A 23416-nucleotide genomic window follows, 5' to 3' on the forward strand; every position below is an offset into this window, starting at 1 on the left:
ATCCTTCAAAGATTCTTCCAATCTGTTTGCATCCCTGAGATGGTGGGAACCTGCTCACCTCATGAAGCTGTCTCTCCTGGCGCTACAGGGAGTATATAGAGCATACCTCCCAAAGGTGAGGCTGTCAGCAACACCAGTCCTGATCCTGGCCCCAGGATGGAGAACAGGCCCATGTTTGCAGTAGCGACAGAAGCAGCGGATGCATTTGCCAGGGCACGGGATCATGTCATATTAACTTATCACCGCCATCTGTTCCTCTCCCTCCCTGAGCAGCATTTCTGAGTGAGCCCCACCTGCTACACTGTTTTATTTCTGTTTGGACATCCTGATCAATGGATCTCCTTAGTGCCAGATATAACGGATGGTGGACATGAGTTCACTCCATCACTCCACAAGATTTTACACTCAGCAAAGAATCATTTGTGCTTTCTGTGGGTCTTTTTTGTTTTGTTTTGTTTTTTAAACTTGTGACTTGTTAGCCTGCTGCACTTTTTCTCCTTGCATGCTGCAGGCCAAAATTATTTGTATTTAGTGTGTCTTTCCCTTCTTGTTTATCTTTTGGAGCCATAATATCTAGCAAACAAACTGTAATCAATACCAAAGTCTGCAAAACACAAGTTATGATCCTGCCTAATAGGAGTCTTACTACCTCATTTGCAATCAGAGGCTCAAAGGCTTCATTCACCTTGATGCACTTTATCAATCTGAATGCACTCTGTCAGGTGTTTCTGGGTTGCTGTACACCATACTGTTTTAAACCAAATTACTAATTACTGGTACCACTTGCAGTTCAATTACTTTTTTTTTTAAAAAAAAATTCATTCTGTGTTGATCGTACCTCAAAAGACATGCATTTCATTAATTTAGCCTTCATCTGGGCTAACGTAGTTGAAGAACTATTTCTATATGCTTCTCATCTACAATGAGTATTGAAACACCTCAGTTATCACGATATGTTATTTTAACTATATGTTTAGTTCTGATGCTAGCCTGCCGTTCTGTCATTTTCAAATCTCTCTTGATTTATTGATGTCTGGTCCATCAAAAGAAGGGCTTATATTTACCTAATTGTGTGTTTATCAACGATTTCATTTCACTGAGGGTAGATCAAGTAAGTGAAGAAGAGTTCCTGGAAAGGAACTAGCTTTCAGGCATTTTCTATTTCTTCCATTTACCTTATCATAGAATCATTTAGGTTGGAAAAGACCTTTAAGATCATGTCCTGGTTTCAGCTGGGATAGAATTAACTGTCATCCTAGTAGCTGGTGCAGTGCTATGTTTTGAGTTCAGTATGTGAAGAATGCTGATAACACTGATGTTTTCAGTTGTTGCTCAGTAGTGTTTAGACTATAGTCAAGGATTTTTCAGCTTCTCATGCCCAGCCAGGGCACCTGACCCAAACTGGCCAACGGTGTATTCCATACCATGTGACATCCCATCTAGTTTAGGAACTGGGAAGGGAGGGGCAGGGATTTCGCGGCTCGGGGACTGGCTGGGTGTCGGTCGGCGGGTGGTGAGCAATTGCCCTGCGCATCATTTGTACATTTCAATCCTTTTATTACTACTGCTGTCATTTTATTAGTGTTATCATTATCATTATTAGTTTCTTCTTTTCTGTTCTATTAAACCATTCTTATCTCAACCCAGGAGTTTTACTCCTTTTCCTGATTTTCTCCCCCATCCCACTGGGTGGGGGGGGGGGGAGTGAGTGAGCGGCTGCGTGGTGCTTAGTTGCTGGCTGGGGTTAAACCACGACAGTCCTTTTGGCGCCCAACGTGGGGCACGAAGGGTTGAGATAACGACAAACCTGACAAGAGCTTGTTAAAACAAATTTGTTTTAAGCGTTCATTATGTTGATTTATGTAATTTTCGAGTTGTTGCTCTGGTTTTTAAGGCTCTGTTATGTATCACCTCGCTTGTTGTATGTAGTTCCTCTTCTACTGCTTATCATCCGTGGGAGGTGGATTAAGGTTTTTGCTTTGATGTATGGTATAACTCTGGTTTATGGTATGATAAAGTCATCGGCTGTGGGATTAATCCGGTATTTGCATTTAGCATTGTCACCTTTATACTGTGGGAGCCATCTGTGGGAAACTTTTAATAATTATACCATTTACCTTTCCTCCATGGAAAACCAGTCTGTGGGTGGGGTACCTTTCTTCCCCTCTCCTTTCTCCTTCAGTCCAGTTACAATGGTGTTTGAGAATTTTGAAAAATTTGAATACTCCTGGAATGTTGGGACTAGCACGGTCCTAGCCCTACTGCTAGGAATTAGCATACTTCTGAATGTGGTTCAGCTCTCGTTTAAGGTTAAACAACTATTTAAGAAGATCACCCAGAGATGTGCCCCAAGGCTGGATAATTATGAGTGGCAGGGTGTGTGGGGTAGCATGGGCAAGTACCTAGGAAAGTGGGCACCTCCAATGTTTTGGAAATTCACCCCTGAACAAGTGCAGGATCCAGAAGAGCTAGTAAAATATTTGGAAGAGGTATGCTGTCACCCCGGCAGCTCCAGAGAGATACAAATCACTGCAACATGCTGGGGCCTGGCCCATGCCTATCGAGCCCTGTTCAACACCACTCAGTACCCTCAAGGGGAAGAGAAAGTCTCTGGATCTAACAACAAAACGATGAGCACCGCGGCCACCCAAACCTTGGCAACAGGCGCTGCGGCCCCTCCAGCCCCGGCAAGGAGCATTGCAGGCACCCAGACCTTGGTGACAGGCACCGTGACCCCTCCAGCCCCGGTGACTAGAACTCGGGCTACCCAAACCTCAACAACAGGCACTGCGGTCCCTCCAGCCCCGGCAATGAACACAGCAGCTACCCAAACCTCGGCGACAGACACTGCGGTTATCCAAAACCCAGTGAGGGGTACTGCAACTGAACCAGCAGACCAACCTGCACCAGCATCAGTTGCCCCCGTACAGAAAAAGAAATATACAAAAAAATCAGTTCGCTTGGCGAAGGATGAAGATGAACCAGGGTCATCACGGGAACCAGAGGAAGAGGCAGAACCAGAGGTAATAACCCGGTCCCTATCCTTGAGTGAGCTGAGGGATTTGCGAAAAGACTTTGGCCGCCGTATAGGTGAGCATATTATCACCTGGCTCCTCCGATGCTGGGACAATGGGGCTAATAGCTTGGAATTAGAAGGTAGGGAAGCCAAACAGCTGGGATCACTTGCCAGGGAAGGTGGCATTGACAAGGCAATTGGAAGAGGGACACAAGCCATCAGCCTCTGGAGGCGACTCCTGTCAAGTGTGAAGGAAAGGTACCCCTTTAAGGAAGACGTTATATGTCAATCAAGCAAGTGGACCACCATGGAAAAAGGTATTCAATATCTGAGGGAATTAGCTGTGCTAGAGACAATTCATCATGACCCGGACAACCCACAATTACCCAAAGATCCAGATGAAGTCCAATGCACACAACCCATGTGGCGGAAGTTTGTACGGAGCGCACCATCATCCTATGCCAACGCATTGGCAATAATGGCCTGGAAGGATGAAGAGGCACCGACAGTGGAGGAAGTGGCTCGCCAACTCCGTCAATACGAAGAAAATCTCTCCTCCTCCCTACAAGCCTGCATTGCAGCTGTGGAGAAGCTGTCTGAGGATTTCCAGCAATTCAAAGAGGATATGTCCTACTCCACATGTGTAAGGACCAATGTCTCAGCTATTAGGAGTGAGCGTTCCTCTGCCCAAGAGAGAGAATATAGAAGGTACACACCGCGAGGTGCCCTGTGGTTTTACCTATGTGATCAGGGAGAGGACATGAGGAAATGGGATGGAAAACCTACCTCGGTCCTAAATGCACGGGTACGTGAACTGCGAGGAAAAACCACCACAAAAGGGGATTCTACCAGGAAAAATGCCGCTCCAGTTTCCAAACAGAGTAGAAGGGCTGATTTTATTTCCGATCCTCTTGAAGGGACTTCTGAGCCAATTTTACGAGAAGTGAATACTGAATACTCTGACCGGAATTAGAGGGGCCCTGCCTCCAGCCAGGTGGAGGAAAGGGATAACTGGGTCTATTGGACTGTGTGGATTCGATGGCCTGGCACGTCAGACCCACAGGAGTATAAGGCTCTAGTAGATACTGGCGCACAGTGCACTCTAATGCCATCAAGTTATAAAGGGACAGAATCCATTTGTATTTCTGGTGTGACAGGGGGATCCCAAGAGTTAACTGTATTGGAAGCTGAAGTAAGCCTAACTGGGAATGAATGGCAGAAACACCCCATTGTGACTGGTCCAGAGGCTCCGTGTATCCTTGGCATAGACTACCTCAGGAGGGGGTATTTTAAGGACCCGAAGGGGTATCGATCAGCTTTTGGTATAGCTGCCTTGGAGACAGAGGGCACTGAACAGCTGTCTACCCTGCCTGGTCTCTCTCAAGACCCTTCGATTGTGGGGTTGCTCAAGGTTGAAGAACAACAAGTGCCAATTGCTACCACGACGGTGCACCGGCGGCAATATCGCACCAACCGAGACTCTCTGATTCTCATCCACAAGTTGATTCGCCAACTGGAGAGCCAAGGAGTGATCAGCAAAACTCGCTCACCCTTTAATAGTCCCATATGGCCAGTGCGGAAGTCTAATGGGGAGTGGAGACTAACAGTTGACTATCGTGGCCTGAATGAAGTTACACCACCGCTGAGTGCTGCCGTTCCAGATATGCTAGAACTTCAATACGAACTGGAGTCAAAGGCAGCCAAGTGGTATGCCACAATTGATATTGCTAATGCATTTTTCTCAATCCCTCTGGCGGCAGAGTGTCGTCCACAATTTGCCTTTACTTGGAGGGGTGTGCAGTACACTTGGAATCGATTGCCCCAGGGTGGAAACACAGCCCCACCATTTGCCATGGACTGATCCAGACTGCACTAGAAAAAGGTGAAGCTCTGGAACACCTGCAATACATTGATGACATCATCGTATGGGGCAACACGGCAGAAGAAGCTTTTGAGAAAAGGAAGAAAATAATCCAAATCCTTCTGAATGCCGGTTTTGCCATAAAAGAAAGTAAGGTCAAGGGACCTGCACAGGAGATCCAGTTTCTGGGAATAAAATGGCAAGATGGACGTCGTCAGACCCCAATGGATGTGATTAATAAAATAGCAGCTATGTCTCCCCCGACTAATAAAAAGGACACACAGGCCTTCTTAGGTGTCGTGGGGTTTTGGAGAATGCATATTCCAAATTACAGTTTGATTGTAAGCCCTCTCTATCAAGTGACGCGGAAGAAGAATGATTTTAAATGGGGCCCTGAACAGCAACAAGCCTTTGAACAAATTAAACGGGAGATTGTTCATGCCGTAGCCCTTGGGCCAGTCCGGACAGGACAAGATGTTAAAAACGTGCTCTATACTGCAGCTGGGGAGAATGACCCTACCTGGAGCCTCTGGCAGAGAGCACCTGGGGAGACCCGAGGCCGACCCCTGGGGTTTTGGAGTCGAGGATATCGAGGATCCGAGGCTCGCTATACTCCAACTGAAAAAGAGATATTGGCAGCGTATGAAGGAGTTCGAGCCGCCTCAGAAGTGGTTGGTACCGAAACACAGCTCCTCTTAGCACCCCGACTGCCAGTGCTGGGCTGGATGTTCAAAGGGAGGGTCTCCTCTACACATCACGCGACTGACGCCACGTGGAGTAAGTGGATCGCGCTGATCACACAACGGGCTCGCAGAGGAAACCCCAGTCGCCCAGGAATTTTAGAAGTGATCACAGACTGGCCAGAAGGCAAAGATTTTGGAATGTCGCCAGAGGAGGAGGTGACACGGGCTGAAGAAGCCCCGCTGTATAATAAACTGCCAGAAAATGAGAGGCAATATGCCCTGTTCACTGATGAGTCCTGTCGCATTGTGGGAAAGCATCGGAGGTGGAAGGCTGCTGTATGGAGTCCTACATGACAAGTTGCAGAAACTGCTGAAGGAGAGGGTGAATTGAGTCAGTTTGCAGAGGTGAAAGCCATCCAGCTAGCGTTAGATATTGCTGAAAGAGAAAAGTGGCCAGTGCTCTATCTCTATACTGACTCATGGATGGTGGCAAATGCCCTGTGGGGGTGGTTACAGCAATGGAAGCAGAGCAACTGGCAGCGCAGAGGTAAACCAATTTGGGCTGCTGCACTGTGGCAAGATATTGCGTCCCGGCTAGAGGATCTGGTTGTAAAAGTACGTCATGTAGATGCTCACGTACCCAAGGGTCGGGCCACTGAAGAACATCAAAACAACGAACAGGTGGATCAGGCTGCCAAGATTGAAGTGGCTCAGGTGGACCTGGACTGGCAAGATAAGGGTGAGCTATTTATGGCTCGGTGGGCCCATGATACTTCAGGCCATCAGGGAAGAGATGCAACATGTAGATGTGCTCGAGATCGAGGGGTGGACCTGACCATGGACACTATCGCGCAGGTTATCCATGAATGTGAAACATGTGCTGCAATTAAGCAAGCCAAGCGGTTAAAGCCCCTGTGGTATGGAGGGCGATGGCTGAAATATAAACTCGGGGAAGCCTGGCAGATTGACTATATCACACTCTCACAAACTCGCCAAGGCAAGCGCTATATGCTTACAATGGTGGAAGCAACCACCGGATGGCTGGAAACATATTCTGTACCCCATGCCACTGCCCGGAACACTATCCTGGGCCTTGAGAAGCAGGTCTTGTGGTGACATGGCACCCCAGAAAGAATTGAGTCAGACAATGGGACTCATTTCCGAAACAACCTCATAGACACCTGGGCCAAAGAGCATGGCATTGAGTGGGTGTATCATATCCCCTATCATGCACCAGCCTCTGAGAAAATTGAGCGATACAATGGACTGTTAAAGACTACATTGAGAGCAATGGGGGGTGGAACCTTCAAACATTGGGATACACATTTAGCAAAAGCCACCTGGTTAGTCAACACCAGAGGATCTGCCAATCGGAGTGGCCCTGCCCAGTCAGAATTTTTACATACTGTAGAAGGGGATAAAGTCCCTGTAGTGCACATGAAAAACATGTTAGGGAAAACAGTCTGGGTTACTCCTGCCTCAGGCAAAGGTAAACCCATTCGTGGGATTGCTTTTGCTCAAGGGCCTGGGTGCACTTGGTGGGTGATGCGAAAAGACGGAGAAGTCCGATGTGTGCCTCAAGGGGATTTGACTTTAGGTGAAAATAGCCAGAATTAAACTGTATGAAATTAGTTGCTATATAACCCTGCTACTGTATGTTATCATTACTATAATTGTTATATGCTATATCCATAGTACTATAGTAAGAATCACTTGGATCAAGCAAGAAAGAACTGTGATAAAACTGAACAAAGCACCATAGAGGTGGAACCAGAACTGACTCCAGCATGCAACAATCCAACGGTGCACACCATCCTCCTACTGCGTCAAATGTCATCTGCTCATCACACCGCACCGAAGCCCAATTCTGCTCTACCGACTGAGAGGACTTTGCACCATCCCTTCCGCCCAGACAGACTGGTATGACAGATGGAGCCCAGAGTCGGAAACTAAATGAACTCAAAAAACATTTTATGAACATAACCCATGAACTAAAGAACTGATATCTCTGTGTGTATATACTTTTATATATATATATATATATATATATATATCATTGTTCATATGTCTCAAAGAGATGGAAAGGTGGTGATGATTGATCAGAATGTAACTAAAGGTATGGAAACTGAGCATGACGTCAATGGTATAGAATAAGGGGTGGATACTGTCCTGGTTTCAGCTGGGATAGAATTAACTGTCTTCCTAGTAGCTGGTACAGTGCTATGTTTTGAGTTCAGTATGTGAAGAATGCTGATAACACTGATGTTTTCAGTTGTTGCTCAGTAGTGTTTAGACTATAGTCAAGGATTTTTCAGCTTCTCATGCCCAGCCAGGGCACCTGACCCAAACTGGCCAACAGGGTATTCCATACCGTGGACGTCCCATCTAGTTTAGGAACTGGGAAGGGGGGGGCAGGGATTTTACGGCTCGGGGACTGGCTGGGTGTCGGTCGGCGGGTGGTGAGCAATTGCCCTGCGCATCATTTGTACATTTCAATCCTTTTATTACTACTGCTGTCATTTTATTAGTGTTATCATTATCATTATTAGTTTCTTCTTTTCTGTTCTATTAAACTGTTCTTATCTCAACCCAGGAGTTTTACTCCTTTTCCTGATTTTCTCCCCCATCCCACTGGGTGGGGGGGGGGAGTGAGTGAGCGGCTGCGTGGTGCTTAGTTGCTGGCTGGGGTTAAACCACGACAGATCATCAAGTCTGCAAAGTCCTCTTATTACAGCTTTTCCCAGAAAAAAATCCCCAAATTTTTCTTGCCCATTTTTTCACTTGAGTGGCATCAACACAGGTAGTTAAAACAGTTATTCTTGCAATTATTGTCTGCTATTTGACAGTAGACTATACTAACATTGCCTAAAACAAACATATATGCTACCATATGAGATTATTTTATACATCTCTTAGGTGAACATTTCACATATCAGGATTTCTACACACCTGTTTTAACCTATATTCTAGAATACATAGAGCAGAGTTATCTGGTGTTTGTGAACAATGCATGAGGATGACCTGGTTCTGGTAATTCTTCAAGTTGGCAGTTTAAACAGATTTTATTAAACCCCATTGAACTGAATTAGTAAGTTTGCATCACTAGTTTATGCAAACTGCTATCATTTAAGAGAGGTGTAGTTTTGATAGAAATTAAAATGAATGCACTATTTTAACAATACATTACAAAGGCATCAGTATAGAGTGAGAGAAAGTGTCTAGGAGAGAAAAAAATGGGTCTGTCACAGTACGGAGCAGAAATGAGATCAAAAGCAGGCAAATAAAGCTAGGAAAGGAAAGAATCGTGGTGTTGAAAGTTTTTCTCTGCTTTTCAGTGAAAGGTTAACATTTTTTTTTTCTTGAAATGTTCCATGTGATCATCAAATTCAAAAACCATTAAGAAAAATTGCTAGTCTACAGAAAGAAAAGGCATAAATCTGTTTAATGATTGCAGCTTGTAAGGATAGGAGCTGTGAGAGGCATTTGAAAAGAAATGGTTGAAACTGAGAAAGGGAGTATGCTGTTATCCATCCTTCAACTAACTAGTGCAAAACCTTTCAATGAGATTCTTTGTGAAATACTTAAAACAGTCTGCAAAACAAGTAAGTGTTTAATATTCTGGCCCTGGTTCTAGTCACCTTAGAGGTTGCCTTCACAGAATCACAGAATGGTTGAGGTTGGAAGGGATGTCTGGAGGTCATCTGGTCCAACCCCTTTTCAACAGCTGGTTGTCCAAGACCGTGTCTAGAAGGCATTTGAGTATCTCCAAGGTGGGAGAATCCACAACCTTCCTGGGCAACCTGTGCCAGTGCTCAGTCACCTGCACAATGACAAAGTGCTTCCTGATGTTCAGAGGAAACCTCCTGTGTTTCACTTTGTGAAAATACAAAATAGTTAACACAAAAAAATTTGGAACAATGTAAATACAGTTCTAAAATGACTACGTGAATAACATGCCTCAATTATTTGCTGATTAAGAAGACAGACCACAAGACAGAGACCAAATGCAAATTCATGATAACAAATTAATTAATGAAGCAGTATCCTACAACATCCTAGCAGCATAATAAAATATAAGTGTTTCTGATTTTATTTATTCACGGAAGAGTTTTCTGCAGCAAAATTCTCTTCATTTCTAATCAGCTCCACATTATGTTGTTTTGGGGATAAAACATTCTGTTTGTTTATAAATAATTGGTATTGCTTACACCTTGTTCAGCATGTATAGTCTAGTTGCATAACTGTGTTTTTATACAGCAAAAAATATTTGATGTAAATCTTTAAAGGAATATGTCTTTCTCATCTCTCATGACAAAAATATAGTTTTTCTAACTCATCATAAAGAAGTTCATCTACAACCACATGATTAGAATCTAAACATTTATAACCATAGGAAAAAAAGAAAACATATTCTATTGCTCATTATTATAATATCTTCCTGTACTCTCACTTTGCTGGAAACAAGGTATTACTATTTGCCGGAATATCTAGAGCTGTACATAAACATAATTTTACATACAAAACTTAAGTGCTACATATTGTTACCACAATTGTAAAATTTATTTCACTTGAGAATAACAAAGCTAAAGAAAAAATGAACCCCTTTATCCTTGAAATTGGAGACTTTACAATCAACTCACTGACAATAGTGTTTGGAATCACACTTACCCCAGAAAAGCCTTGATCACTTCAGTGATTCATGTCCTAAACAGTACAGAAAATAATAAGAAAATCTAACAGTACCTCAGATGGCTGCGTTAATCTCCATAAATCAGATTAAGTATTAACTGCATGTAAAATATCCCTTCAAAATCTGCTAGGTTAGGCTATGGCTATATAAATGTACTCCTAAGAGGGCCAGTGAAAATTACTATGGATCATATAGTAAAATAAAAAGTAGCAGAGTCAGAAAGACTGAGAACTTTCCATCTTGCTATGAGTCTGAGAATACGAACAATCACATTGCACATTTCATCTGAATACACAAGATAATTTCCTGGCAATGAAACAAAGAAAACAAACTACTTTTGTGGTGTGTTAAAGACATATTGCCTGTAGTGTTAAGTACAATTCTTTTGTGCAATGTATATTAACAGTGAACATCATACTGTAGTTAAGTGCTATCTGAAGAAACTTACATTAGCATTTAGTCTTCTCCCTTTATTCCTATCACTCAGATTTAAACTGAAAACAGGATCTTCACATGTTTGCTAAATCACTGATAAACTGCTGCGTTAGGGAAAAGAACATAAGAATAAATGTGAAACTTTCTCTAAAAATACAAGGTATCTCTCTCTCTCCCTTTATACAAGAGGTTTTTAAAGCAATAAAGGAAAACATATTACTCTGCTACTGGAGGCATTTTTCCTTTGCTCTACTTATTACCCCAGAAAGACTCAGAGAGAAGACTTTTATTGAGTATCAGGGAATTCAGTAGGTAAACAACGTTATGGACTTGAAATCTGCCTTTTCACAAAATAAAAAATGTTCAAGATGAGCAGTAGTTTTACAAAATCCCCTTACAGTACTGTAACTTGTATATTTTAGTAAAGGAAGCTAAATTATTTTGTATTAATTCCTTATATAAACCCTTTCCTGACACTTATAGCAGATGTGCCAATTAATTTCAGAATCACAGAGTCACAGAAGTGCTGAGGTTGGAAGGCACCTCTGGAGATGGTCTAGTCCAGTGGTCTCGAAACACCTCATGCACCTTTATCAGTAAAAAATGTTTGAGCAGGCACCCCTGATTTATGTATATTTATTTATAATGTACTGCTGTATATTATCGATACTATACAGACATTATTGATAAAAAGCATAGAGACATGGTTCCTAATGCACTGCAGTCAGGGTCTTTTCCGGGAATGATAACCCTGCTGACTGTATCTCAATAGTTTGTGAATCTGGATATGCTACCCAGATTTTTAAATAACTTGGAGCCTGTGGCAGTTAGAGTTGCATGTATGCAGCCAATCTACAAGCAAGCTATTGGGTCACCTGTTAAAGCAGAGGTGAGGTTCAGCTCAAGACTAAGGAAGATCATGAATAAGCAAGCTATGATACAAATTTCAGTTTTTCCAGCTAGAGTGGGGCAATTGAAGTTTCTAAACAGGAATATATATATAGCAAGAGTTTGAACTTAAAAAAAACCCAACAACCAAAAACAAAAACCAAAACCAAAACCCACAAAACCAAGAAACCCAAAAAACTTATCAGTGACTACCATCCTGTATTTTCCTATTAATCCTACCATTCCTATCTTTTCTTTGAGATCTGTTTGCTTGGGTCTGGTCTTGGGGTGTATTTGACTGTCAGAAAGTCAACCACAGTAAATGAAAAACCTTCCAACAAAACCTCAAGTTAAAAAAATCCACTTACTCTTTCAGGGTAAGGGAAGAACTTCTTTTTTTAGTTCATCTTCACTTGAGTATTTACACACTGTGTTATTTCACAAGGGTGATATTCTTTGATAAGAAAATGTTTATCCTTACAGACTTCTATAGAAGAAAGAAAAGCTCAAAGGTGAATGGTAGGGAGAGGTCTTCTTTACACTGTATCATGACTATGATTACAGAAAGGACTTATGGGTTTCAAAATGCAGCTAGTGACTCACTTCTGTCTGCCCCTTTCCATGAATTCAGAACAGAGCAAATATGTGTCTTCCATGCACTTCTAGAGGAAGAGTGATCCTTGAAATGAAGTGTAATAATGTAAGTCCAGACATTTTGCAGACAATGAGAAAGGCAGCTACTTAATGATATAAGAATACTTTACCCACAAAAAACAAACAAACAAAAATCTTTACTCTGAGGCTGATGAGAAAGCATTTTTTAAGCTAGATTATTTTCAGAAAGGACAGACAGAAGAAAGAAGAATGCATACCTTGCACAGACAGTTTTAAAGGCAAAGGTTACTATCTCTTTCTTATAATGCCTCTTTTGAGGGAAGTATAAAATTAAATATTCATGAGCATCTTAAACCTGAATTTAAAGAATTTGCTAGAAAATATTTACAATTACAGTTAATTAACAAAGGTGCATTGCTTCTGCCCAATACCATTTTTTAGATACCAAACTTTAGTTTAATTCCCATCTCATTAACAATTTTAATTTATAACTCCTTCAGTCCCCTTCAAAATAAAGAATTCTGAGACCTGAGCAAAAATGAACTTCTTTTAATTTATACTAACATGACTGTTGAAACTTAGTTAATTACGTTTTAAAACATGCTTCAACATTTTACCATCAAACAATGCAGTGTTTTACAAATTACCCTGTCATAATCTCAATGACGTATACAAACACTGACAAAAATTTCAAAGTGTATACATACACACACACAGAGGTAGGAAGGAAAATACATGTATAAAGGAGAGATATGCAAAGAACAGTATCAACAATGGATTAGACCGATCCTTGTCTAAATTCAGAGTATAAGTCTTGATTAATTTCCAATAAATACATAAATTTTCAAAATTAATAGTATTGCTTTTTCACATGCCAGTCAGCTGCTTCTGACAAAATAGCATACTACTAGTCACTTCTACTTTGACCTACCTCAACTTTTTACTATTTTAGCTCCCTAAGACTTCCTAAGAATTCTCAGTATTTGAACTTCAGTTTCATGCTGTTCTACTTCTATGTTTGCATATATCAGTTCTGCTACTTTTTCTTGATACTTCTTTTTTTAGCTGGGTGTAAGCATGCTGCAGGTTTTGGAGCTACTTTTAATTAAGAACAGAAAAAAAAATAAAACTGATACTCCAAGATCTCATCTAGAGTTAAGCCAAGAAATCTGACTACTGCTGGGAAAAAAAAGCATTATAACATTTCCCATTATGTATGGACAAAGACACTGTATAATGGTACATAAACTGAAACATATACTGTATTTTGTTAAGTCTGTATCTGACCACATTTGCTATATTATCTATGGTAAGAGTTTCAGAGACAAAGACTTTTTTAAAAATTATTTTAAAAGATTCCTACTTTATTTATACTAATAAAGGTTATTTATACTAACATGTATGTTTTTATATTTGAAATGTAAGTAATGGCAGAGGTTATTTGGAAAAGAGAATGGGATTTAAAAAAAAAATCCACTGTGACATATCTGCAGCTGGTGTAATTTGTCAAAGGTCACTGCCACAGTTTATCACAGCATGCTAATTCCCTTGTTCCAGACACTGACAAAGAACAAATAGTGCTTTCAGCAGAAAGATTACACAACTATCTAGCTATCACTGTTATCTTGTGCTTTCCTACCAATCCTGTGCACAATCTGCTATCTCCTCCTAAGCACTGGTGTTGTATATGGACATTGAGACAAAACTGTACCTCCCTTGTGATGAAGTTGGCACTCGGTGAGCAATCATAAAATCAGTGCAGGTGGGGAAATGACAGCAGGGCTTCTTTTATATCTTTAGTTTGTAAAGGTAGAGCATGGAACCAACTTTTAAAAGAAGCAAAAGCAATATAGCCTATAAATGTGTGAAAGTGACTTAAGAAGAAAAGCTGTATTTCTTATCATCTTGGTGCTTGGTACCATTAGACTACAGTGCAGTACCATTACACTCTGGTAAGAGCAAACAGAAAAAGTAATTATTACACTGAACAACTTAGAACATAAATAAGATGAAACTTGACGGAAAGTAAAGTCTGAAGAAATCTGGCCCATCAGCTGCAAAGCTGAACAATTATTATTGAATACCATAGTGTTAATTTTTCTTAGTATTGAAAAAAGCACATTAGTGATTATATAAAAGAAATGGTCCATAATTCCTATCTCCACCATCTATTACTGTAATTACCACCTCTTGTAGTTCCCAAATGGTCACCAATATGTCAGAATGACATTTGTAATGACTGAACTGAATAAAATTTGTTTTGAGCCTCTAAGTGCAGTGAACTAGTCATTTCTAGACCTTGCACACTCATACCTCATCCACTATGCTTATGTTGCATGTGTGACCTGTTAGATAACAGAAATTTTCAGAAAGACATCCACTTTAGGATGAAATGACCTGTACCCTAAAATAGCCCATTCTGCTAAGTTAAGTAAGTTTCATTATATGTATCCAAAGTTACATTCGAAGCCTGAGCTGCATTCATGCAGGCAGAGAACTTGCAGACAGACAAAATGAATATTTCTATTCAATTAGAAGTAACAGAGAAATACTACTGCTATGGTGTAAGATAGTAAATGGCTTTACTAAACACACTTTATTTTTCAGCTAATTGCTCTGTTACCAGCCCACATTCAGAAGACCAAGGTTACACAACCTGCAACCTTTCTGAGCTAAGGTGTAAAAATATTCACCCTCCTTTGGAGTGTAGACCCTTAATCACCAGTATTTAGTTAGCTACAAACATAAATTAGGATTCTACTGCTATTTAGTATTACCAGTGCTTAATTCCCTCCTTTCTCCCACACAGATAAATATGTATAGACTGTATTGTCAGTAAAAATGGCCTGGAATAATTCAAGAACCATGATTTGAAATAGGTTACTGCATCTATGACTTTCAAAGTTGACAAGATTCACTCCAGATACTTCAAAATATTTATGTCCAATTCTCTGACCACCAAAGAGCACTTTAGAGATAGCAGTGTCTGTAAAAAGTTATGATTAAGTAAAGAGCCTTGCAGAAAACTAGTATACAAAACTTCAGCCTGTGAATTCTGAATGTTAACAGACACATAATTTAAAATTTTTTTAAATTCCTCTATATGTCTATATTTACCTTCTTCAAATTAGTTCAGCTTCTATAAACACATGCATTAGTATTTCTGAGACAGGTTACTGTTTTCTGTCTATCAGTTCTGCATTCAGTATCAATTGATGCAAGAATATTGACTAGATGAGGATAGCTGTCTTTACTTATAAAGTCAGCTAGAAATTTACCTTACATAGATGCTGTGAACATCATGAGATCTTGAAGAATCACAGGAAATCACCTAAATATCAATCCCAGAAGATTGTCACTTCTCAGAAAAGCAGCCATAAATGAACATTTATTCAGGTTCTTCACCCAGAGGCAAATAAATAAGAATTTCCTTAATAGCTAGAACACAATGTTTACTTTTGGGGTAACTGAAAAAAAAAAAAGATACTTTTCTGAGGGTAACCTCTTATTTGGAAGTCAAACCCATAGGTGAAGAAATGGGGAGAGGGTATAATATTGGCACGCAGTGACACTATTTATCCACACTAGAGTGCTTTAGTCCCACAAACACATGGTAACCTAATCTTAGAAGTGATAGCTGAAGGAGGAAACAGAAATCATCTCCCACCATGGCTCTAATTTTCAATCTGGAAATTAAAGCAAGAACACTTTTTTCAGTTCAGTACCACAAGTTTTGCCAAGGTTTTGTGCAATGTAGAGCATACTGGATATGTTACGCACACCAAGAAACTGCAGAAACACTGTCTTTTGCTGTGGCTTTTTGCTTCACAGGTGTGGGATTCAATCATATCAATTTAGATTGTGAGATGATGAGCCATCATGATAGTCTTAGATCTATTATCTCCTAACATTTTTAATATCCTTTTCTCAAAGAAAGCTGTCTGTTTACATGAAGTGGTAAAATAGTGATTAATACTAAAACTTTTATCCTTCTTACCTACCAGAGAAGCCAACACAAAAAGAATCTGACTATAGGTAAGCCATGGAGTGCTGAGTGCCTAAGTTTAAAAAAAAAAAAAAAAAAAAGTCTTGCAGTGAAACTAACATTTGTTTGAAAAAAACCTAACAAAACAACAGCCACAAAAAACCAGCAACAGCAAAATGTGACTGCTGTTTACGCTTAGCTCTATCACAACTCTCCATGTCACAACCAAGGGTTGCAAAGAACTTTGACAACACGTGAATGCAAAGACTCTGTGTGTGTGTGTGTGTGTGTGTGTGTGTGTGTCCATATAGAGAGCAAGAGAAGCAGCTATGTGGGAATAAAACAGCAAGGTCTGTATTAACATATGCACACACCAGAATACAGTAATTTCATTTTGAACTGTGTAATTCATTGTAAGTACAAATCCGTACACAGATAAATTTTACTTCAAATCAATCATTACCCAAAAGCTGTCAAAAATCAGCATCAATAGCTCAGCTCTGGTGTATTTAGCTGTAACATTTAAAGAGGTTTCTACTACCCCTGCCCCTCTCATCTTTTGGTTTCTACCCCCACAACATAACGTGAAGAAAGAAATACTGCCTAGGTTTGAATCCTCCAATTCACAATTTAATTGTTAATGAAGTTGGTGAGAATTTGAAATTTTGTGCTAGTTTGTAAGCTTAAAGGATTTAGGCAAAATTAGTATATTTATAATTGCATCCAATATATGAAAGGATAACAAAATTAAGTGACAGGTGTCACTAATTAAAATGTCATTCCAAAGATGAAATATAACTTCCAACATCAAGCATCAAAAAGCAAAAGGTGAAATTCATCCATTACATAAATATCAGCTGTTGTCCTGGACTGCCAGAAGACAGACAACTTTCCTGGAAATCTAGGAAACCTACAAAATCTAACTTATCTCATAATTAAGCAGAACCAGTGTTCTTTTTTGACATCTGCTCTATCACACATCTCATAACCTAAATCTGTAACTTAGGCTACTGGGCAACTGTGAAAAAGTTGAAAAAAAACATGTAAAGACTGCTCTGACAGGGAAAAATATAATATCCTAACACCCTTCTGTGTTGTGTGGCAGCTATCATAATCTCAACACCTTTCTGTGTTGTGTGGCTGCTATCATAATCTCCATTTATCAGCTGAAAATGTTCCTCCTTGAAGATGCAGTGATAGTTTTGTTTCTGCTTCAGTATGTGATATAACTTGAAAGCAGAGGGAGAAAGGCAGGACTTCTTTGGGGTTCAAAGAAGTCACATTTTGACAGCAGTCCATATTTTGGCCAACTAACCAAGAAACAACTCATTCAATAAATGAAGTGCCAGATGTTTGAAATCAACCTTACCTTAACTATTCGCCCAAAGTATTTTTTATATTGAGTTTACAAAGAGTGATTCAGAACTTAATTACAATAGAGAAGGGAGAAAGAAATGTGAATAACAAGATATATTGGGACTTGGGTTTTTTTAATTTGTCTTTGTTTAGCTGTTATATACAGACATTATGCTACTGAAATTTAAATTTTTAACATCTACTGCTAGATTCAACAGAAATCACTCATGTTGTTCTTTTTGGTCCGTGTGACTCTCTTTCCAAGGCAAATTGCAACATAAGATGAATCTGGTCTTATTTCCACCCATATTTATTCTCTCTCTACTCTGTGTAATTTTTGGTAGCTTTTAACTGCTGCCATTTAAAAGCTGAACAAAAGGTAGGCAAAGTCATAGGAAATGTAAATTGCTATTATCCATAAATGTAGTTTTTATAAAGATGTTTAAGTTATTTTTGGTTTTGATATGATTAAGGACAAAGCTTTACTTTTGGATGAAATATATGACATGCAAAAACCTTTAACCTTTCTTTAACGAAAAAAAGGTATTATAATATTTTTCTGAGTTTGGAAAAAGGCAAGAGAACAGTATGCATCCAGATGTCTAATACTAATACAGCTGCAGTAAACTGAAAATTATGTATAGGAGCAGACCAAGTTGGGTCCTCTAAAAGAAAAAAAAAAAAAAGGCAATTTCAGAGGTTCAGAGATTTAAGTTTTTCTGTGGTTTTTTTTTTAACTTTATCATATCAGCCCCATATGATGTAAGGAGTACCACCTGCAGTTATAACTAGTATATGCCATTTTTTCACGAAGAACCTGTTTGCAAGTGAATAATAAAGCTTCATTCAATAACTATAGTAGAACTCTACTTTCAAAACTGTGTCCTGCTTGACTGCATTGTGCTGATAGCCTTGTTACACTCCAGCTGGGTTTAACAGGGGGCATGTACAGGAACAGTTATTCTTCCATGGAAACAAGTTGATTCAAGTACAGAATGTACTAACACCATAATCAAAGCTGTTCATTTGAAAGTGAGTTAGACACATCAACCATAAGCCAAAAGAAGCACATAATAGGAAAAAAACCAACAACAGACAAAGCATTATGCAGAATATTGAAGTATGTCTGGTGTCCCTGGGCTTGGTCTTATCATATTCAAACTTGAACTTCAGCCAAGAATACCAGCATACATGAACTTCACTATGTGGTGGGTTGACCCTGGCTGGGTGCCAGGTGCCCGCCAAAGCTGCTCTATCAATCCCGCCTCAGCTGGACAGGGGAGAGAAAATATAACGAAAAGCTTGTGGGTTGAGATAAGGACAGGGAGAGATCACTCACCAGTTACCGTCACAGGCAAAACAGACTCATGATGGGGAATTAATTTAATTTATTACCAATCAAAATCAGAGTAGGATAATGAGAAATAAACCCAAATCTTAAAACACCTTCCCCCTCATCTCTCCCTTCTCCCCGGCTCAACTCCACTCCCAGTTTTCTCTACCTCCTGCCCCGCAGTGGCACAGGGGGAAGGGGAATGGGGGTTGGGGTCAGTTCATCACACGTCTCTGCCGCTCCTTCCTCCTCAGGGGCAGGACTCATCACACTCTTCCCCTGCTCCACCATGGGGTCCCTCCCACAGGAGACAGTCTTCCACCAACTTCTTCAAGGTGAGTCCTTCCCCAGGCTGCAGTTCTTCATGAACTGCTCCAGCGTAGGTCCCTTCCACGGGCTACAGTCCTTCAGGCACAGACTGCTCCAGCGTGGGTCCCCCGCGGGGTCACAAGTCCTGCCAGAAAACCTGCTCCAGCGTGGGCTCCTCTCTCCACAGGGCCACAGGTCCTGCCAGGAGCCTGCTCCAGCGTGGGCTTCCCACGGGGTCACAGCCTCCTTCAGGCATCCCCTTGCTCCAGTGTGGGGTCCTCCCAGGGCTGCAGGTGGAGATCTGCTCCACTGTGGACCTCCACAGGCTGTAGGGGGACAGCCTGCCTCACCTTGGCCAGCAGCAGGTCCATCCTGGAGCCGGTTGGCATTGGCTCTGTTGGACATAGGGGAAGCTTCTGGCAGCTTCTCACAGAAGCCACCCCTGTAGTCCCCTGCTACCAAAACATTGCCATACAAGCTCAATACACATTAAGAGACAGTTCAGGCACTAAAAAAAACCCAACAACAAAAATTAAAAAAAAAAAATAAGTATTCTATTTAGGACAATTTTTTTTCCAAACAGTCTCCCACCATTATTATTAGATTTGTTTATATTAAAAATTACATTTCTCTCCTTTTGCATTGTCATCTGATTTTAGAAACCTATAGCAAAAGTTCTAGAAAGATCAGCATGAGTAGTCAAGAGAGCTAATCAGTAAAATATGATAACATGCAAATCACCTATCACAAAAATATTTTTTTAAAAAAGAATGGTTAAAAACCCCACACCCATCAAGTAAACTCACATTTTAACTACTTACTTATATTTGCAAAGGGAATTGAACTACTAGATCAGCCTGAAGAGTAACAGAATTATTATTACCTGTTGCATCAATACTACCACACTGTACCTGCCTGGCTTCAAGCACGCCATCAGGGTGGTGTTAATTTAAAGGCCTGCTGTTAAATACCTTTTGTATAGAGGACAGGTTCTGCCTTCACAAGAATGTCTGTTCAAATCCAGAATCTACTAGCCCTAGAATTTGCACTCTTTCTGCTGAAACTAGGAGCTCGCAGCTAAAATGCATTAATTAATAAGGCATTGGTTACATGTTTGGTCAGACTGCACCAGAACAAAACATTTCTTGCATCTGTTACCATTTCATCTGCAGGTGAAAAAGTAATGGATATCTTCTCCATCAAATTTACTCTCTACTTGAGTTACAGTGCTGCCAGATTTTGATGCGTTGGGACTTTAGATGAAGAAAGAAAGTAAAAAAAAAAAAAAAAAAAAATTATTGACCCTAAAGAAGCAGAACAAAATCTCAGGGCCTTCACCCCACTCCAAACTCTTGCAAGTCCATAAAACTTCTTCAGCTTTTCCTGATGGCCAATACTACTAGTTGATTTCCAGGAAGTTTTCCACTAGGCATTACTTACTTTACACCCACTGACAGCAGACATATTCCTTTAAAAGGTTCAACAATATTACTCTGGAGTGACTAGCATGCTACTTGTCTACTTCACAGTAGAACATATATTTCTGAATCCTTAAACAAGTAGACTCCTTAGGGCAAGAATCTGCAGCAGAGTCTAGTTAAGCTATCAGTGCTCTTTGACTGATCCCTATATGTTGTTCATTCTTTCCTCACAAAACAAGAGAAGTAAGAGCATCTAAAGGGCTTATATGCTTTAGTAAATAACACCCCACCCAATCAGCTAGGCAATGGCTCTATGCAAGTAATTTCTGAGGGGCAGGGATTGGGGTATGTGTAGTATGTGAGATCACACAAGGTGATGCATGGAGTTGCGTGCTAGTGCAAGATGGGGCAACCATCACCAGTTTAAGACAGTAGAGTCAGGCCTAGGAGATGGTGTGGGATTTGGACTATAACTCATTTCGCTATCATAAGTTATGTGATAGCAGAGTGTAGGGATTGTGGATACTGGAGACACAGCTCTGTCTATTGATGCCCCAACCTGGCAAAGAGTCAGGTAGTGCTGTTTCCTAAGTGTCAGTGATGTCTGCTGCTAGTAATATTACCTAAGTACAGAAAGTGTTACCCAACCCACCACTGATAGCTGAACATAAATATCTGTTCAAGAGGAAATGTCAAATCAGTTTTTTGTATTGGTTGTTCCAGCAACCAATTAGACATTGTGTAGATTTTAATTGTAACAGTTTTCCATTCTCCACATTTCATTGTTCTTTGTGATTATAAATTCAAAATATACAGGAACCTTAATAAAGCAAACCAAGTTTACTTTTTTTCATTAGCTTCTCCAACACTTTGTAACTTACAAAATAGGGATCTGAATTTCAGGATATTTCCATGTTCATTGAGTTGCAATATTTCAAGACCGTGGTTTTATTACTTTACTTCTATAAATGATTGCCTAATACCCAAAGAGGCCATAGAAAAAGTACGCAAGCTGATACAGATAGTGGTAGTCTACAAACACTTTTCTTTTATTGCCTTAAAAACAGATAGTAAATGGATTTACCTATACTAATATTCTGAGACCAGCCTCTGTGGACAAAATTAACTGTGCATAGTCTTAGTACTATTTCACCTACTCTTGTGCTCTGAAACTAAATGTTTTTCAGCTCTCACTTTTACATAAATAAATGGTCAATCTATCTAGTTAATCTTGAACACATTCATTTACTGTTTTGATCTTTATGATACTTCACTGTATATCACAGAAATATGTATGTCCTGTCTAGCAAACAATATTCTTGATTTTGCTCTCTAACCCCATTTTGATGTTAATACTAATATGTAGCCCCCACATTGACCTTGTACATAGTAATCAAGAACAAATTCTTATAATAACAAATATTCATCAAACCTGATACTTTCTTATTCAGACTGAAAACTTCCTGAATGCAGATGACTGAGGACAGTAGTGAAAAATTAATATATAGAACCTGGAAACTAAAATATTAATTGATCAGAGTGGAGGGAGGGGACCTTGAATATCTAAACAACTTGGTGAAGGTAAAGTAAGGGGGAGAGTAAGGAACATAACAATAGCAACTGGAGTTTTAATTATCAGATGTCAAAGGACATTTGAAAGTGGAAAGGAAAAGAATCCCTAAGAACAAAGTTGTATTTCAAAGTCTTGCGTATCTGCAGATAGCAAGCAGTGAAACAGAATCTCGTGGGATAGGAAATGTGGTCAAGATGTTCTGGAGGATCATAGATATTTTATGGGAGACAGAAGAGGAAAGAGATTGTCACCAAACTGGAGGGACAATGAAAACTGTGTCATGAGGTCGTGCTTCCATTAAGAGACAATAAAGTCTGCATCTCTTGCATCTTATTTTATCCTACTAATAAAGCTTGAACAGACATGCCCTCTCCCACTATTTGGAAGGTAGGAAAGTTAAGAAATTAATAGGTAGCCACACTCCTCATCTGAGACTCAGTCCTTGAGGTTTTTGATACCCAGTAACTTCTCTCACACTCTGATATAATGCACATAACACCATGGTATGAGTTCATCTCTTCAGATAAGCTGTAGTAGCTATTGGTCACGTAAGTCCTTGTAACCTTTTTCTCTCTTTTTGTTTGGCTACTTACAGTACATAGACCCACCAAATCACACAAATTCATTTTCCTTTAGTTTCTAAAGTACCATATAAAATATTGCATAGTACATTAGGCAGAACATTTTAACATAATGTACGTGGAAGGTCAGAGTGTAGAGAAATGACTAGCTTTATCAAACTAGTTAATACAGAAGGTATTGTTTGTTTTAGAGGAAAAGAAAAGCATAGAAATATTTGAATCCCTGTTATAAATTTTCATCAGGTTATGAAATCTTTTATTATGCCTAGAGATTCCCCAGCAATCTGAAATTAAATGGCCTACCTCTGAGGTGCTATTAGGATAAGAATAACTTACGGAATAAGCTTTTCAAGACACGTAGAATCAATCATTTTTACTATTATAAGCAAGACAAATTCCCATTAGAAACTATGCTACACTTACAGGCATCTATTTTAAATTTTTATATACTTGGTGTGCCCAACATAGCAGCACTGTGTCTAAAATTACTTTTGTAAATCTAATTGATTTAATAAATTCACACTTAAATTACTATTCAATTACTTACTCTTCTCTTCAGCAATTTTACAATCTTGAGCATATAGCAGAACGAGAATATAATTAAAGGGCTTATTCATTAAAGAAATACTTCTCTGCTGGTAGGTCACCTGGGTTTTTCTCAAGATATTTA

At 39.9% G+C, this 23416-nt stretch overlaps 1 protein-coding gene across 7 annotated transcripts in view; it reads right to left on the bottom strand.

Moving 5' to 3' along the window:
• Nucleotides 1–23416, bottom strand: part of CCDC102B (coiled-coil domain containing 102B) — a 189575-nt gene that overhangs the window by 77130 nt on the left and 89029 nt on the right. The gene's annotated exons all lie outside the window — the stretch shown is intronic.

Source organism: Buteo buteo, chromosome 3 (genome assembly GCF_964188355.1).
Source record: "Buteo buteo chromosome 3, bButBut1.hap1.1, whole genome shotgun sequence".
Classification (NCBI taxonomy): domain Eukaryota; kingdom Metazoa; phylum Chordata; class Aves; order Accipitriformes; family Accipitridae; genus Buteo; species Buteo buteo.